Source organism: Lepus europaeus, chromosome 14 (genome assembly GCF_033115175.1).
Source record: "Lepus europaeus isolate LE1 chromosome 14, mLepTim1.pri, whole genome shotgun sequence".
NCBI classification, from domain to species: Eukaryota; Metazoa; Chordata; class Mammalia; order Lagomorpha; family Leporidae; genus Lepus; species Lepus europaeus.
The window spans coordinates 92769724-92782457 of record NC_084840.1 but is presented as its reverse complement, the minus strand read 5'-3'; the positions used below and the strand labels follow the sequence as shown (position 1 = coordinate 92782457).

The following is a 12734-nucleotide window of genomic DNA, read 5'->3' as shown; positions in this document are numbered from 1 at the left end:
AAATAAATAAAAATAAATCTTAAAAAAAAAAAAAAATGGGTGGGGGGAAAGTTTTTGGGTAGTAGGCAAGAGACCTGGGCTACTACTTCAAGGAGACAGTGAGAAAAGGATGTAACAGTCACTTGGTGGCAAGAAGGGAGGCGGGGGGACGAGATCCAATGTGCCCCCCGAAAATCACAAAATTTATCCCACGCAGCGACTACTTCTCTCACAAGCCACTTTTTGAAGGTTTTCCACCTTTGCTTCGTTTAACCCTCCTGGCGATCCCAGGAGGTCACCATCGCATCACCCTTGATGTACCCGAGCATCCGTCCCCATCCGCCACGACGACCCCCACGTTTGGGGGTCTTTCCTCTTCGCGGGTAAATAACCCGCTATTCCTTTCCACACCTGGCGGGGTGTGTCGGGAGGAGAGCGATTTGCCTGCCACCGCCGCTGCCAAGCAGGCACACCAGCCTCACTACGGCTGCGGGGTCACACAGCCGCACCGGGGACAGGGACACGGTCGCGGGGACGCTTTCCCCACCGAGGAGGGGACCCCACCCCCCACCCCAGGCCGCTGAGAAGACCCCCGCCCGCGGCGCCACGCCTCGCAGTCTACCTGCGCAGGCTGCCGGGAGTCGCCAACGAGCGCCGCTCGCCTCAGAGGGCGGCAACTTGCCGCCTCCTCGGCTTCCGGCGACACTTCGGAACGCAACCCCGCCCTTTCACACGCTGACGTCGGCGCAGAAACGGCCCCGCCCCCGCACCTCCAGGGACGCACGACGCCGACGTCGGCACCGCCCGACGCCATGACGCACGCCGCAGACGCCGACCGCGCATGCGCGAGCCGCCACGGAGGACGTGGGAAATCTTGACAACCGTGTATGGCGCGTTAGACGTCGTGATGTGGATGGATGCCGCGCGCTCGTTTTTCACTTTCTGCGCCATGTAGTTCGAGGACGCCTCGGGAGCACAGATTTATTCAGGAAAAATCAAAATAAGATGGGCACTGCTTTTATGTGCAGTTTTTGAAATGGAACTTTTTAGATAGCCTGATCTCAAAGAATGAATTTTGTCTTTAAAAACACCCTCCAAAATAAAGTTTGCCAAAGTAAAATGTTTTGATAGTTTAACACATGAACTTGTTAAAGTTTAATTTTTATGCATGCCATGTTTAACAGTTGCCTCACCAGATTTCTGAAATTTTAACAATAAGCTCTCAGGAGCTGGTGCAAGTAACACCAGCACACCACTGTAGTTGCCATTGAGGTTGCTGGAAAGGGACAGGGAGATGTCCCCCAGAATGCCAGGGATGTTTTGTTTCCTGTTAGGACTTTCTGGGTGTTTAAAAAAAAAAATTCCTGGAGCCAGCCTTGTGACACAGCAGGTAAAGCTGCTCTCTGCAGCGCCGGCATCCCATATGAGGTCTGGTTACCATCCTGGCAGCTCCACTTCCGATCCAGCTTCCTGCCAATGGCCTGGGAAAGAGCAGAAAATGGCCCAAGTGCTTGGGCCTCTGCAGCCACCTGGGAGACCTGGAAGAAGCTCTTGGCTCCTGGCTTTGGCCTGGCCCAGACCTGGCCATTGTGACCATGTGGAGCGTGAAACAGCAGATGGAAGACCTCCCTCTGTTCCCCTACCCCACCCCATAACTCTACCTTTCAAATAAAGTAAATCTTTAAAAAACATTCCTGAATTTTGCAACTAACCATTTGTGTGTCTCTCAGTTTGTATGTTTTCTGTCGTTAAGAAAGTGCATTCATAAAGTGATAAAACTAATTAAAGCATCTATCAGTGTTTTTTAAAGCTGGAGAGAAGTCTTTAGGTTTTTTTTAGCAAAGAATTGAACTGCCTCAGATAGTCAATAAATAATGCTTAGAACTGATGTAATGACAAACAACAAAGCTGATGAGGATGTGGGGATAAAGGTACCCTAATCCACTGGTAGAGCCAGTTTTATTTCTTTGAAAAGCAAAGTGACATAAGGAGAGGAAGATAGTATGGAGATGCCTCAAAAATCTGAATACAGACCTACCATATGACCCAGCCATCCCACTCCTGGGAATTTACCCAAGGGAAATGAAATCAGTAAATAAAAGAGTTATCTGCACCACCATGTGTATTGCAGCTCAATTCACAATAGCTAAGACATGGAATCAACCTAAATGCCCATCAACAGAACAGATGGGATATGTACACTATAGAATACTACACAGGGGTTAAAAAAAAATGAAGTCCAGACATTTGTTACAAAGTGGATAAATCTGGAAAACATCATATTTAGTGAAATAAGCCAGTCCCAAAGGGACAAATATCATGTGTTCTCACTGATGTGTGAACATTAATAGAGCACCTAAAATGAAATCTATAGACTTGAAATTGACACTTGGAGAAGAAATGACTTGAGTTGCCCTTGTCTTGACTGTCCAGCAATAGTTCGGTTTTGTTTGTTTGTTTTTCCTCATACTATTTGTTGAACTCTTTACTTAATATAGAGTTAATCGTGTGTATAAAGTCAATTGAGGATGGATCTCAGTAAAAAGAGTGGGAATAAGAGAGGGAGGAGGAAGTTTGTAACAGTAAAGCTGTACAGTTCTGCGTGCATTCCTACAGACTTACTTCTAAGGGTACAATTTTAAAACTTGCCATGGGACCCCAAATCCCATTAAGCTGGGTGGTAAAACTGCCATCTTAAGTGTTAAAGTGATCATATTAAATGTTAAAGTGAACATATATGATGAGTTGTATTATGAGAGTTAACTATAAAACTTTTCAAACAGTTTTTGTGTGTGTGTGCGAATTGTTGAAATCTTTACTTAGTACAGATTTGGTCTTCCATGTACCAAGTTAATTGGAAATGAATCTTAATGGAGAATGGGACTGGGAAGGGAAGAAGGGAGGAAGAGGAGGGGGTGGGAGAGTGGGGGGGAGGGGGTATGATGGGAAGAATAACTATATTCCTACAGTTGTACTTATTAAATTTGTATTCCTTAAAAAATTAATTAAAAATCAATTTTAAAAAGAATTGGTGTAATGAGAAATAGAAGTTTATTTTATGTCAAGTTGCAAAGGTGTGTTTGTCATTAGGGCTGTTTGGGAAAACATTGCTCGTTCTCGTTTGTTGAACCCTTGTAGTTGCATGGGGCCGTAGGATTAGTTCTGGTGGTTGACTTGTGAACTAAAGTGATGAGTCACTACAGGATGAGCATTTCATTGCTAGTGTGATCACCATTTCTTCCGGATAGTGAGTGGGCTTGTGTGAGAAGGTGGCTGTTCCATTAGCCTCGGTCTTTGGATAATTACAGTATACAGAGTCTACCTCTCTTTGTCTTGAAATAGATACGTAGCACGAATGAGCATAAACTGGTCTTCATAGACAACAACAGAAAGTTGAATTGCTAATTTCATAATTTGCCGAAACTATTGTGAATGAAAGGGTAGAAAAGATAGAACTAGAAAATCCGGGGTCCGAGTTGTGGCACATTGAGTTAAGCCAACACCTACAGTGCTTGCATCCCATATGATTGCAAGTTCCAGCCGCTCCACTTCCAATCCAGCTGCCTGTTAATATGCCTGGGAAAGCAGTGGAAGATGACCCGAGTCCTTGTTTTCCTGCTACACAGGAGAGACCAGATGGAGTTTCAGGCTCCTAAGTGTGGCCTAACCCAGCCCTTGGCAGTTGAGACCATTTGGAGAGTAATGATGAAAGATCTCTATCTCTCATTCTCTTTCTTTAACTCTGCCTTCCAAATAAATAAATCTTTAAAAATAAAGAAAATCAGGGAAGGGTTAAATGATAGGGACTACTGGACTTTATAGATTGAACATAGCTGATTTTCATATTTTCTAGAACCCTGAAAATTGATTATATCTAGTTATTTCTGATGTTGCTAGTAAAATCCAAATGATCATTTTGTTAAGTTACCATATATTAACCAAACCTCTAGTCAAAAAACAATCATCCATACCTGTGACTTTTTCATATGGCTGAGAACCAAATAAAAGTATCATGCTGACGAAGTGAAATTGAAGATATCTAAAAGATGAAGGGCCAGTGCTGTGGCCTAGTGGGTAATGCCACCGCCTGTAGTGCCGGCATCCCATATGGGCACCGGTTTGAGACCTGGCTGCTCCTCCACTTCCAATCCAGCTCTCTGCTATGGCCTGGGAATGCAGTGGAAGATGGCCTAAGTCCTTGGGCCCCTGTACCCGCATGGGAGACCCGGAAGAAGCTCCTGGCTCCTGTCTTCATATTGGTGCACTTCTGGCCATTGCAGCCAATTGAAGAGTGAACCAGTGGATGGAAGACCTCTCTCTCTCTGCCTCTCCTCTCTTGGTGTAACTCTGACTTTCAAATAAATAAATAAATATTTAAAAAAAGAAATCTAAAAGATGAATAATTTCAAACACATATTGTCTACTTAGTAGCAATTTAATTTATGACATCAATGAACCCATTATTCTTTTGTTTTAAATTTTAATTTGGGACAAAGATATAGAGCTCATGCCCAGTGCTGATTCACATGATGCCCATGATGGCCAGAACTGGGCCAGGCCAAAGCTGAGAGCCAGGAACTCAATCCAGGTCTACCATGTGTGGGTGGCAGGAAACAACTTACTTGAATTATCACCACTGCTTCCCAGGGTCTACATTAGGAAGCTGGAGCCAGCAGCTTGAGCCAGGTATCAAACACTAAGCTAGGGCCAGCACTGTGGATTGTAGGCTAAGCCTCCACTTGCATCACCCAGATCCCATATGGGCACCAGTTCACATCCCGGCTGCTCCTCTTCAGATCCAGCTCTCTGCTATGGCCTGGGAAAACAGTGGAAGATGGCCCAAGTGCTTGGGCCCCTGCACCCACGTGGGAGACCCAGAAGAAGCTCTTCTACTGGCTTAAGTTGGCCCACCTCCAGCTCCTGCCGTTGTGGCCATTTGGGGAGTAAACCAGTGAATGGAAGACTTTGCTCTGTCTTTTCCTCTCTGTCTGTAATTCTGCCTCTCTAAATAAAAATCTTTTAAAAAAAAAAACAAAACACTAGACTATACACCTGCTCCAGTTTTTAGAAATGAGTTTTATTAAAGAGAAAGACAGAGTGAGCCCATTTTTTTTTAAAAAACATAGACAAGCAATACTTAGGAATAGGAATGATTTTTTTAAATCTAATGGACAATATCTATGAAATATCTACAATTACCATCATGTTTAATGGATAATTGAACAATTTCCCCCTAAGATTTGGGAAAAGGCAAAGATTTTTGCTCTCATAATGTCTATACAATATTGTACTGGAGTTCATAGCAGAGACAAGAAAAAGAAATGCAAGTTAGAGTGGGCATTTGGCCTAGCAGTTAAGATCCTGATTAAGGGGGCCAGTGCTGTGGCATAGTAGGTTAAGCCTCCACCTGCAGCACTGGCATCCCATTTGGGTACTGGTTCTCATCCAGGATGCTCCACTGCAGATCTGGCTCCCTGATAATGGCCTGGGAAGGCAGTGAAGGATGACCCAAGTGTTTGGGTCCCTGTGCCCATGTGGGAGAACTCTCTCTCTCTCTTTCTCTCTCACTCCCTCCCCCCCACCCTCCATGGCTCTGCCTCTCAAATAAATAAATAAAGCTTTTTTTTTTTTTTTAAAGGCAGAGTTAGACAGTGAGAGAGAGAGACAGAAAGGTCTTCCTTTCTGTTGGTTTACCCCCCAAATGGCCGCCACGGCCAGCGCTGCGCCGATCCGAAGTCAGGAGCCAGGTGCTTCCTCCTGGTCTCCCATGCGGGTGCAGGGCCCAAGCACTTGGGCCATCCTCCACTGCACTCCCGGGCCACAGCAGAGAGCTGGACAGGAAGAGGAGCAACCGGGACTGAATCCGGTGCCCCGACCGGGACTAGAACCCTGTGATTCAGCATTGATGGCTTGGTCATTGGGTTCCTGCCACCTACATGAGAGACCTGGGTAGCTTTTTGAACTCCCTGCATTGGCCCCAGCCTGGCCTGGGGCCATTGTGAGTACCTGGGGAGTGAACCAGTGGGTAGGAGCTCTTTTCTCTCTGCCACTCAAATACATTTTAGAAAATTTAAGAAGTCATAGTGATTATAATGAACAAAATAAAACTGTCTTTACTTCCATATATTATGACTGTGTTCAAAAAAAATTCAAAATAACCTTTAAACTACTATACCAACATAGTTAAGTGCTTCAGAGTCATGAGTTGAAGGGAAATATCCAAAAATCAGTTGTATTCCTCTAACAAACATTTGAATTGCTACACAGAACATAAATTTTAAAAATTATTTTCGGAGTAAGCATTTAGCCTAGCAGTTAAGATACCCAAACCCCACGTCAGAGTACCTGGGTTTGGTTCTCGATTCCAGCTCCTGTTCCTGAAGCTAACTTCCTACCATTGCAGACCTTGGGAGGCAGTACTGATGGTTCAAGTAATTGGGGTCCTGCCAGTTTTGTGGGATTGTGTTCTCAGCTCATGGCTTTGACCACAAATCAGCCCTGATCATTGCAGGCATTCGCACAAACAGATGAGAGCTCTCTGTCTATGCCTCTCAAATAAAATTTAAAAGGAAGAATGACAAAGCCATGATAAAATATTTTTTCACTTTGACTAGAAAAAAAATCATCTAGGAACAATTTTATCATAAAATATGCAAGGTACCAAAAAAAAAAATCCAAACCATTATTGACATAAATTAAAGATGACCCAAATAAATGGAAATAGGCACCATTTTACTGGATCATAAAATTTAATATTGTTTATTTTGTGGGGGGGATACCTGTGTTTATTATCCTCAAATAGCACCTAGGGTTTACCCACTCACAATCTCCAGAGCAGTGCTAGGAGTGGGTTCTGTTTCGCAGCCCATTTTATAGACGTGCAAAGTGAGGCACACTGAGACTCAAGGACACCCCCCAACAAACATCATCCACAAGATGAATGGTAGATTTAAGCTCTGAACCCATGTGGGACGATTAATATTATTTAAGTGTTCACTGCCTTTATCCTATGTTTACCAATATCAATCTATATATTAAATGCAGTTCCAATCAGAATTCAAGTAGACTATTTTACAGAAATGGGTAAAGTAGTTTTGCAATTTAAATGCAAGTGGAAGGACCTAGAATAGTGATAAAAAACTTGACTTATGAGCATATTTTAAACAATATAACCTACATGGTTTCAAAAGTTAGCATAAAGTTATAGTAATCAAGATAGTATAACATTGCACAAAGACAAAAAGGGAACAACATAGTTCAGAAATATACCCATATATATAGTGAATTGATTTTCAACATTTCCAAAGCACTCCAAAGGAAAAGAAAAATCTTTCTAACGATGGAAACAAAGAGGGGCCAGCGCTGTGGTGCAGCGGATTAAAGCCCTGGCCTGAAGCACCAGCATCCCATATGGGTGCCGGTTCTAGTCCCGGCGGCTGCTTCTCTTTGATACAGCTCTCTGCTATGGCCTGGGAAGGCAGTGGAGGCTGGCTCAAGTCCTTGGGCCCCTGCACCCACGTGGGAGACCTGGAGGAGGCTCCTGGCCCCTGGCTACTGGCTTTGGATCCGCGCAACTCTGGCCATTGCGGCCATCTGGGGAGTGAACCAGTGGATGGAAGACCTTCTCTCTGTCTCTATCTCTCTCTGTAACTCTGTCTTTCAAATAAATAAAAGTACAATCTTAAAAAAAAAAAAGGAAACAAAAGAGCTGCTTGTCTATGTACAGAGTTGGTGGGGTGACACATCTAATACTCCAAAACTGAGCAGAAATCTTGAGACTAAAAAAAGGAAGAATAAAGGTCCATGAAAGTATAAAAGTATACTAAAGCAACTTACACACAGGAGTCCAGAGGAAGGTAATTGGTTGTCCAGACAGAGCTACAGCAAGGCTTATTTGATTATTCCACACAGAGCAGTAAATGAGGCAAAGTTTTATACTTTTCAAACTCATAAAGGAGCTGGGGGTTGGAAGTTGTGTTACCACCTTGTTTTTCAATTCTTCAGGAATAGGGCTGTTAGGCATCTCGCTGGACTAGACCACCTTATCAGAAAGGCTTTGGGTAGCCATTAAACTTTATGGCTGGAGAGTAGTGGCTGCTAGGCTGAAGGTGGCCAATTTCCTTCTGAAATAAAGACTCAATCTGGCTTTTCTATGGTTTACTCTTGCACACTGATATCATTGCTGAAAAAATTATCTGTGATTCCTCCCTCATGGCAGACTTGAAAGATAATTTGAATTGGCTCATATGCCTTGTACCATGAATATGTACCACCCATATCATATCACTCGTCAAAGATTTCTACTTCCAGCCAAGATGCAGTTATAGGAATTAGGTTTAGCCTGCTGTCAGAAATAAGTAAAAGAAATCAGAGAAAATATATGAAGCAATCAACTTCTAGACTTTGGATATGGAGCAATAAATGACAGTGATACCTGTGTAACCAGAAACAAGATGAATTGCATGATTTCCCAAGTTTACTGCTTGAAGACAGGTGTCCCCAAGTCCTGATGCAAAGAAAGAAACCGAGTGGATCTGGCGATCTTTCTGGGTTGAGGGAAAAGTCCAGGAAGGCCGAGGAAGTTAGCGTTCAAAGAACAGAGCACCGGAGAGGGGAATAAAGAACAGAGAACTCTATAAACCTCAGGGAACACCTTCGGCTTCAGCTGAGGAATAGAAAACTACCCAAGGGAACAGAACCGCCTGAAAGCATTGGAGGATGTAATACTTAGGGCTCACAGGAAGCTCAGAATATTTTATGTTGCCACCAGCTAGCATGAAAAGCTCTAAAATTCAAGGAGCACCGAGTAAAGTACTCAGAAGCATCTTCCCTTAGGAAGGGGTAGAAACTGTCTTACACCAAAAAATTTCTGTAAGCTGTGGAACAACTCCAAGTGACATAATATGCAAACATGTGTATTCTTTCATTATTTCTCTAATTTGATAGAAAGTATAATGCCACAGAGGTTTAATGAACACAAAGCAGAAGGCACACGAAGGACACAAGACACATCATAATCAACTTTCTTTTTTCTTTTCTTTTTTTTTTTTTTTGACAGGCAGAGTGGACAGTGAGAGAGAGAGAAAGGTCTTCCTTTACCGTTGGTTCACCCTCCGATGGCCACTGCAGCTGGCACACCATGCTGATCCGAAGGCAGGAGCCAGGTGCTTCTCCTGGTCTCCCATGGGGTGCAGGGCCCAAGCAGTTGGGCCATCCTCCACTGCCCTCCCAGGGCACAGCGGAGAGCTGGACTGGAAGAGGAGCAACAGGGACAGAATCTGGCGCCCCAGCTGGGACTAGAATCCGGGGTGCAGGCGCCACAGGCAGAGGATTAGCCTAGTGAGCCGCAGCGCCGGCCATAATCAACTTTCTTAAAGGGAGTGAGGCGGGTACTGTGGTGCAATAGGTTAAACTACTGAATTCCTACGGCAGTGCCTGGGATTCAGTCCCTCCCCTGATTCTGATCCAGTTTCCTACTAACACACTCCCTGGAAGCAGGGATTGGCTCAAGTACTTGAATCCTGCCACCCACTTGGGAGACCCAGATGGAGCTGCAGGCTCCTGGATTCAGCCTGGCCCAGCCCTAACTGTTGTGGGCATTTGGGGAGTGAACCACTAGATGGAAAAAGAGATAATTATGCTAACAATAATAAAAAGAAAGCCATATTTTTACATTAGTTACAGAAAAAGTAGATTTTTGAACAAAGACTATGACCAGGGATAAAGTAGATTATTTCTTAGTAAAGAATTCATTAAGAAGATATAATATTTCTAAATATTTATGGAGCTATTAAGAAATTCAAAATACAGGAAGCAAAAAGTGATAAGACTCCAAAGAGAAATATACAAACTCATAATTAGATTTGGAGATTTCATCACTTCTCCCTCCACAATTGAAGATACAGAAAACTCAGTAAAGAGTTTATTCAGTAAGTTTATTTTATAGAAGAAATCAGTATGATACAGAAAATTTAAATAACATTTTCAATTTAACAGTCAACCAACTTGATAAAATTCACACCTACAGAACATTGAGGGGGTAAAAAAGGATTACAGAACACATCATCTTTTTTTCTCCACATGGAATATTAAATCAAGTTAGACCATATTTTGACCATAAAATAAGTCCCAATAAGTTCAAAATTGTCAGTAAAATTTTGATAAATAATGAAAAGATACCAAGAAAATCAACAAGTGTACAGAGGCACAATAAACTTTAACTCATGAGCGAAAGAAGAAATCAAAATAGAGATAAATATTTTGAACATAATGAAATTAAAGCAGCATTTCAAAACATATGAAATGGGGGATGGCATTGTAACACAACAGGTTAAGCTGCCAGTGTGTAGCATCCTCTATTGGAGTACTGGTTTGAGTCCTGGCTGTTCCACTTTTGATTCAGTGTCCTGCTAATGTACCTGGGAAGGCAGAGGAAAATGGCGCAAGTGCTTGGGCACCTGTACATGGGAGACCTGGGTGAAGCTCCTTGCTCCTGGTTTCGACCTGGTCCACTCCTGCTATTGCAGCCATTTGGAGGAATGAACCACCAGCAGATGAAAGATTTCTCTTACTCTCTCTGCCTTTCAAATTAATTAAATCTTTAATTAATTAAATATTTTTAAAAATACATGTGAGCCTCATGCATCCAACAAGACCCAACAGAGCAAGGGTGACTCCAGCACCCAGCACATACAATGCACTATGCTTCAAGAGACAGTGAGTAGAGAGCACCTAGCATAACCAGGCCCTAGGGCCATAAAAGTAAGAGTGCCTGCTCCCTCAGACTGGGGGCTCATCCTCCTCATCACTACCATCTTTCGTGCAAACACTTGAAACAGTCTCTTTGATGCTGGAACCTGCAGCCCTAGGACTCAGTCGAGGTCTCCTTTTTCCCACCCAGTCTGTTCACTGAGGCTCAGAACCGCCTGGGCACTAGGGACAACTCTTGCAGCAGGATCTGAGCATACAATAGGGAGTGTCCCAATGCTCTGGACAGCAAGCACATTTGGGAGGGTGAGCATGCTAGGGACAGTTCACTTGCCCAGAAAAGGGCCTGCAGTCCCAAGTTTCCTACCACACAACCTCAGCCTCTGCCACAGACAGTAGCTGGGCTTTCTGTACCCCATCCATCCTTGTCATCACTCTGGGCTCTTGCCCCTCCCATAAATAACTGGCTGGGCTTTCCATGCCCTACCCAGCATAGCTCAATACTCACTCAGGGCTCTCGCCCAGGATTTCTGTCTCTTCCTAGCCCAGAACCCAGTGCGCTCACTCAGGGATCTGGACTGAACTTTCCATATCCCATCCAAACAAGCACAACACTTGCTTGCTGGGGACTCTGGTCCAGAGTTTCTGTGCCTGCCTCCCCGCCCACCCTGCCCCATGCCAGTGTGGGACATGAGGCTCCATCCCCTCCCAGGGAAGCTACTAGGTTTCTATGTTCCTCCAAGGCTAGTTTGCTGCTGCTCACTTGGATGTGGGAGACTTGGATGGAGTTCCTGGCTTAAGTCTTCAGAATGGCCTAGCCCTGGCTGTTGTGAACATTTGGGGAGTGAACCAGTGGATGGAAGATCCCTTTCTCTCTGCCATTCTACTTTTCAAATAAATAAATAAATATTTAACATTATACAGTTTAAAGCCTTAAAGTTGATCTAGAGTAGAGACGATGAAGCAGAAGAAAGAATATCTGATCTTAAAGACAGGTCTTTTGAAATATCTCAGTTGGCCAAAAGCACAAGAAGAAAATATTTAAAAGAATGAAAATCATGTTAGAGGTTTCTGGAACACCCTTAGATGAACAAATATTTGAGTTATAGGGGTCACCAAAGGAATGGCAAAAAGGAGAAGCTTAGAAATCCTACTCAGTGAAATAATAGTATAAAACTTCCCCAATTTAAAGGACGTGGACATCCCAACACAAGAAGCTCACAGGCCTCAAATAGAAAGGATCGGAAAAGAATGTCACTACTACACATTATAGACAAAGTTTCGAAAGTACAACACAAAGAGAATTCTAAAATTTTCAAGAGGAAAGTGCCAGATCATTTTTAAAAGAACTCCCATTAGATTGACAGCAGATTTTTCAACAGAAACTTCAAAGCTGCCAACCCAGAATACTTTATGCAGTTAAGTTCTCTTTCATAAAGATGAAATAAAGACTTTCCAAGACAAGTAAAAACTGAAGGCATTCATCAAAAACTAACCAGCCTTGCAAATGACACTTAAGGATGCACTCCATTCAGAAACAAAGAAAGATAACCTTCATCATGGAAGAGTGTGAAAATATAAAACCTACTAGAAAAATAACAAGGATATTAAAATCAAACAAAATAGATTTTATAGGAAAAATGGTAGGACAGAGTCATTACTTATCAATAATAACTATAAATGTAAATGGACTAAATCTCCTAGTTATAAAAGGTACAGACTGGCTATGTGGGTTTCTAAAAAAAAAGACACAACACGTTGCCCACAAGAAATGTGCTTAACCAGTAAAGACACAAACTGAAAGTGAAAGGATGGAAATATAAGCCACATAATTGGTACTCAAAAATGAGCCAAAGTAGCTAAACTAATAGAAAAAATAGAATTTAAGATAAAAACTGTTATAAGAGACAAAGAAAGTCATTATATGACAATCAAGAGATTAATTCAACAAGGTGATATAAACACTCAATACTGGGCACCCAGTTTTATAAAGCAAATGTTAGTGGGTCTAAAGTGAGACATAATCTCCAAGTCAATAATGCTGAATA

At 42.9% G+C, this 12734-nt stretch overlaps 1 protein-coding gene across 1 annotated transcript in view; it reads right to left on the bottom strand.

Moving 5' to 3' along the window:
- The window catches only part of CCDC7 (coiled-coil domain containing 7), an 85182-nt gene extending 84511 nt beyond the window's left edge, over positions 1–671 (bottom strand). The window contains exon 1 of the mRNA XM_062211463.1: positions 602–671. The gene's annotated coding sequence lies outside the window, so the exon portion shown is untranslated. The remainder of the gene's footprint in view (positions 1–601) is intronic.
- Positions 672–12734: the final 12063 nt, after the last annotated feature.